A 6,054-nucleotide genomic window follows, 5' to 3' on the forward strand; every position below is an offset into this window, starting at 1 on the left:
TTTTTTTTAAAAATCACCTCATCTTGTCAGGCAGTGGTAGCACATTAGTGGTAGAGGTAGGAGTTCAAGATCTACAGAACTGAGTTCTAGGATAGCCAGGGCTATACAAAAGAAACCCTGTCTCAAAAAACAAACAAACAAACAAACAGAATTGCCTAATCTTGTGACACTACCTGACCTGCTCAAAGCCCACTCCTCTGAAAAACCAAATGCTGCTACAGAACATAACGGTTTGCTTAATTATCCTCCACTAGACTAATCCACTATTCAACAAACGTTTATGATCACAAAGAATTTGCTCTGCCCTGTGTGAAGGGTCAGGGGAGACAGATTACCAAAATAAATAAATAAATACATAAATAAATACATAAATAAATAAATAAATAAATAAATAAATAAATAATCAAAACAAAACAACCTAACAGATTTCCTGCAAGCCAGTGTTACACTCTGGGGAATGAATGAGTGGAATTAGATCCTCGTGTAAATAAGAGGTAGACCACAGGAAGGTTTACGGTCATGTGAAAGTGATTGTGTTTTTCCGTTTCTCCCATGCCTCCCATCCTCTACTATGACACACAGCACCTTTCTGTCCTCTTCCCTCCCGGTTTAGTCTCTTTAAGGAGACAAGGAGGAACCTGTGGGGTCCGGACCTCTTTGGAGGATCTAAGGACACTTTCACAGGGGATTCCTATCAAATATCCCGCTTGCTTATCAGGTAGTTACATTATGATTCGTGACAGTAGCAAAATTATAGTTATGCAGTAGCAATGGGCTAATTCTCAGCTGGGCGTTCACTACGTCATGAGGAGCTACTATACTGAAGGGTCACAGCATTAGAAAGCTCGAGAACCCCTGATTTATCCTTTTACCGTACACACATAATGAGAACCAAACATCAAGCAAGCGCCAGTTTGCCTCACTCCAGCTTTCCCGAGGACTCCGATCCAGGCGCTAGCCCAGAGCCTCAGAAATCCCTCTAGTCATATGGCGACTACCCAGGTATCCATCCCTAATCCCTCCTCGCTTGGGTCTCAGGTTCAGCTCGCCCCTCTTCCTCCAACTGGGTCAGCAGTGCCAAAGCATCAAAGGCTCTGGTGTGCAAGGAAGAGTTGTTCTCTCCGCCTTTCCGGGTAGCTCGCCGGGAGGATCCGTCCAAGGAACCCAGCCCGATCCCGCCCCGATCCTCTCCTCAACCCGAAGAGACACCTGTGCCGGTCCGGCTCTCTGTTCCCGCGCTCACTGCCTCCAGTGCGGAAAAGTTGCTTCTTGTAGACCAACCCATCCCCTCCCAATCACTATTCGGTGGGTTTCCCCCTCCTCGGAAGTCCTCTGGTCCGGCCCGCGTCCCCCACCCTACTGCGGGGTTTCGGCACCTGGGGCGGCAGGTCCCGATCGCACCACGGGGGAAACTAGCCTGGGCTCTAAACAAATTCCCCCTCTGCTCCAAGCTCTTGGGACTCCTTAGAGTCCGCGACCCAAAGCCCGGCACCCCGGGAGCCTGCTGATCTACTCGCGGTATGGAAATTCAACAGCGGGAGCGCGTTCGCCGTCAGAAATTCAACTATCAACTATCAAGAGACCGAGAGTCTATTTTAAACCCTCAACCCGGGTTCCCCCCTCCCGGGAGCGGGGGAGGCAGAGGCGCACTTCCAGCGACTCGGGTAACACCTCGTGGGCACGATCCCCAACGGCGAGGAGCCAGGTCATGGGAAGGGTGCGATCCTCTTTAAGAGGCTGCTACTATAGCTTGGAGGTCCCACAGCAAAATCTCAGCGCCCGTGGACCTCCGGTTGGCAAGCCCACACCCCGTCTCTGGAAACGGCCACGCGGGCACAGTAGGAAAAAGAGCCCCCCAAAAAAGCCCCTTAAGCTACCCTCTCCGCCTGCCCTGGTTTACTTTATTTCTAGTCACTGAAGTAACCCAATTAGCCTCTAGTTCTAAGGCATAACCAACAAATTCTGACCCTACAGAGTTCCGAGACCTATATGCCCCACGTGCGCCTGTCCCCACGCGTGCGCGCGGGCGAGCACACACAGACGCGCACACAGACACACAAGCCCACGTAGGTTAGGATCCAGCTCTAAATGCCCACGCTGACACGGGCCTAAGAGAAAAATATAACACTTTTCACTCACCCGCCTCTACCTTCTTCGGGTTGGAATCCAATGGATGTGGCGGCAAGGGTGAGAGTGAGAGACCCTTCCTTCTTTTCTTTACGCTTCCTAAAGAGTGGAAATTTCCATCCTGTGATAGGGGGCGGCATCTCGATCTCCCTCCTTGAGGACCCTCCCTTCCAGCCGAGCCACCAATAGCAGTGCAGGAACCTGATATGTCAACAGAAACATCTTTCCAGGTGGAGTCTAGCTGACCAGCTGTCCTCTTAGTGGGAAGCCTGGAGCCCAGGAGAGCGATGGAGGCCCCCTCCAGCCGCCCTGGGCCCTGGTGACCAAAGAGTTTGTTCTGAGTTCATTTTTTTTTTTGATGTGAAGTTTCTTCATTTGGAGGGATTTTCCTGTGTGCAGGACTTACCTACATCTTTAAGTAGGTAAACGTGTTCAGTATAGATTATTCAATAAACAACTTTTTCACGGGCTACGGAGCTGACTGACACCACATAAAGAAAAGAAGAGAATGCGAACAAATAGAAAATGGCGGTCATAGTAAAAGTCACTTTGGGCAAAACAAGGGCGACCTTACTGCCACCTACTTGTGGACCTTTCCTGTAATTCTCTTCCGGGGTCCTAATTCAAATATGATTCCGCGTATAAAGAAGCTGTAATAAACTTCATTCTCTGCTTGTTAGGAGGGTCTTAAAGGGAAGTACGCATACAGAACCAGTTTCTGATAAAACCATTTCTGGTTTTATCATAAGCATAGTTCTCGCCTCAAAGAAAGCTCGTGTTCATTTAATAACAGTTGTCGTTCTTTTGGCGGGGGGGAAAGGGATTCACCAATGGAGAACTGGCCTCCAGGAATTTAACAGGCCCCCCAGGGACACAGACAGGGCTTTTGGAACCCTCACACGCCCAACGTAAGTTAGTGGAGAGGGCTTCTGGCCTCACTGCCCCCTGGAAGAACACCTCGCTCTTCGCACTTTATAGCTCCTGTATTAGAACAGTACTAGACATGGCGGCTGCTTTAGACTTCAAACAATGTAACAAATTAACAACGCAAATGTCTGCATGCTAATAAGGAACACTCAAAACACTCCATTGGCCCTCCGTTTCTGTCTGCCTGTCTGTCTGTCTGTCTGTCTGTCTCTGTGTCTCTCAGTATCTCTGCCACTGTCTCTTTGTCTTTCACCGTCTCTGTCTCTCTCTTACACACACGTGTACACACACACACACACACACACACACCATACAAAACAGTTCAAAAGCAGAGTAGAACAGTATACGAACAGCATGATTTTTGTAACCCCACCCCCAAAGCACAATATATAGGAAATATTTAGTTTCCTGAGAGTAGGTTAGCAATCCTGGTCAAATGTATTTTTGGCTTCTCCTGGCAAGAATTCCTGTTCATATTTTGTGGAGTTAGAATATAGCAGAATAATTTTAAAGTCCCCTCCAGTTTGTTGAAATTGGGTTTTATTTATGTCTTTTCTTCACTAAAGTGAGGGTCGTGCAATAAGCCACTTACAGGTCAGAGTGGCTGGACTACCATAAGAGGATTCAGGGCAGGGGCTGGGGATTTAGCTCAGTGGTAGAGCGCTTACCTAGGAAGCGCAAGGCCCTGGGTTCGGTCCCCAGCTCCGAAAAAAAAGAACCAAAAAAAAAAAAAAAAAAGAGGATTCAGGGCAGAAGGAAGTAGATTTCTATCTCTCAGTGCCTAACCTGAGACACAGGAGAAACCAAGGCAGGCGTGTAAATAGAACATCAGTGGGGAGAGAACGGCTGGAGGTAAATAACTCCTCCGTGCCTGCAACTCATGACCAACGTACTTTCCTGTATAAGAGCCCGACTTTTAAAAAACAGAAGTTCTATCGTCCATCTTTCTTTTGTTTTCATTTTTATTTTTAAAAATTGTTTAGCTTACGCGTATGGGTATTCTGCCTACACATTCGCCTAGCGTGGGCATGCCTGGTGCTCTCAAGTCAGAAGAAGGTGTCGGATCCCCTGGAACTGCAATTACAGGAAGTTGTGAGCCACCACATGGGTGCTGGGAATCGAACTCAGGTCCTCTGCAAGAGCAGCAAGTGCTCTTAAACAGTCATCTCTTCAGCCAACTTGTAAATGAACTCTTTATTTAATCAGTTCTTGACATCTGTAACTTAGCTAGTACCAAAAAAAAAAAAAAAAAATCAAAAACTATGGTCTATTGCTTGGTATAATAGGAAACTGCGTTATTTATTTCTATATGCTGTAAATATGAATCTGGTTGTGGGCTGCGGGAAAACAGTGCTAATTTCATCTATAAAGCATTAGCATTCTGATTTAGTGCAACCCGTCATCTTTTGTGGTGGCTGTATTTCAACAGAGTTCTAGAAGGTTCTCAGAGTAATGTGGAGAAGCGACAGGCAACTGAAAAGCCTTCTGGTCTCTCCACTATGAAAAGTTGACCATGAAAGGCTATGTAGCAGTGACCTGGTTCCTCCGGGGTCATGGAAACCAGTGTTTGAAGGGTCAGGAGGCCTGGTGACAAGTCATATGAAGGTCCTTGCAGGACCACACTCTGACGCACATTTTGGTTTAGTGTGAGATCCTTCTCTGGCTCTGGAGAAGACACCCTCTACCCTAATTTTAGGGTCAGCCCACGGGGACAAAGTAGTTAAATTCTAGAGACTAGATTTTTCCGGAAAAACAGACAGACAATTGTTAATACAATTTGCCTGGAATATACTCTTTTCAGGCAGCCTCACAAGCTTATCTATCAATGGAGGAAAAGAAACTGTGGCTGTTGGAGGGAGAGGAGGAAGAAGCAGCTAGGGTCTCCTCACACTCTGTAAAGCTTCGACAGCTAAAAAGTCTCCACTCAAAAGTTTATAAGCCACTCTACAGGCCGACAACCAGTCAAACACCAAGACCTCCGCTCTCCTTTCTAGCTCTGACCCTCAGGGCATCCACCACAGGAGTCCTAACTGCTAGTATTCTAAAGTCAAGCTTCCCAAGGCCGGTGGCTTTCCACAGCTCAGTGTTTCTTGAACACTGGGTCTTGAACACTTGAACCTCTTCCTGGAAACCCTTGCTATGGGCTCTACCTGTCGACTTCCCCTCATTTCTCACCGTTCAAGCCTGAATTCTGTGTTGGTGCTGCCGTGGTTCCTGTTCAATATGGAGCTTAAGGATGTGGTTGTACTGGTTGTACGTGGGGGAAGGGTGGTTTTGGGGGCTTTTACTACTTCAGTAGGAAGGGGCAAGTTGCTTAGCCTACACAAAACTTGAAGAAGTACCTCTGTACCCCTCCAAGCAACTGCCGCTCACTCGCCAGGATTCCCTATTCTGTTTCCTGGGAGGCCATGAGGCCAGTGTCCTTTCAGCCCCACCACTGATGAAGCTGTTAGGGGAAAGGACAGCACAAGGCTAGCCCTGGTCTTTCATTGCCATTCTCCCAGGCCAGCCTTCAAGAGCCCATAAACTCGTGGCTGTGCATTCTGCAAGCCCAGGGAGTGGGACATCTGAGAAGAATGTTCTTGGCCAGAAATAAGCCAACTAAAATGAGGGCTCACGGGACTGCACACAGGAACCCCATGAGTAGGTCACGCCTTTATGTGCTGCCTTCCCCTCGAGGGGGTCATTCTCTTCTAGACTCCGTCTGCCTATAGACAGCCCCAGATGTGTGTGTCATGACCCCCCTACCTCCCCAAACCATACTGTCTGACAGACTTTGACTGGGTACCTCCCAGTGGACAGGCACGGCCCTGTCCTTGAGGAGACCGTAATTCGGTAGGAGAAAGTATTGTTGTCAAAGAGTGATTCAGTCGTGCATAAAGGGTCACAACCACACCCACATGGGAGGAAAACTCTGCCCCGGGAGAAAAATGGCAGATGGGGTGGGACTGTTTGACTTGCTCACCTAGCTGTAGCACAGGCTTGCTCATACGCCTGTGA

At 48.1% G+C, this 6,054-nt stretch overlaps 1 protein-coding gene across 1 annotated transcript in view; it reads right to left on the reverse strand.

Moving 5' to 3' along the window:
* Positions 1–2,235, reverse strand: part of Slc38a4 (solute carrier family 38, member 4) — a 59,748-nt gene extending 57,513 nt beyond the window's left edge. The window contains 1 exon segment of the mRNA NM_130748.2: positions 2,140–2,235. The gene's annotated coding sequence lies outside the window, so the exon portion shown is untranslated.
* Between the last annotated feature and the right edge of the window lie 3,819 nt (positions 2,236–6,054).

Source organism: Rattus norvegicus, chromosome 7 (assembly GCF_021556685.1).
Source record: "Rattus norvegicus strain SHRSP/BbbUtx chromosome 7, alternate assembly SHRSP_T2T, whole genome shotgun sequence".
NCBI classification, from domain to species: Eukaryota; Metazoa; Chordata; class Mammalia; order Rodentia; family Muridae; genus Rattus; species Rattus norvegicus.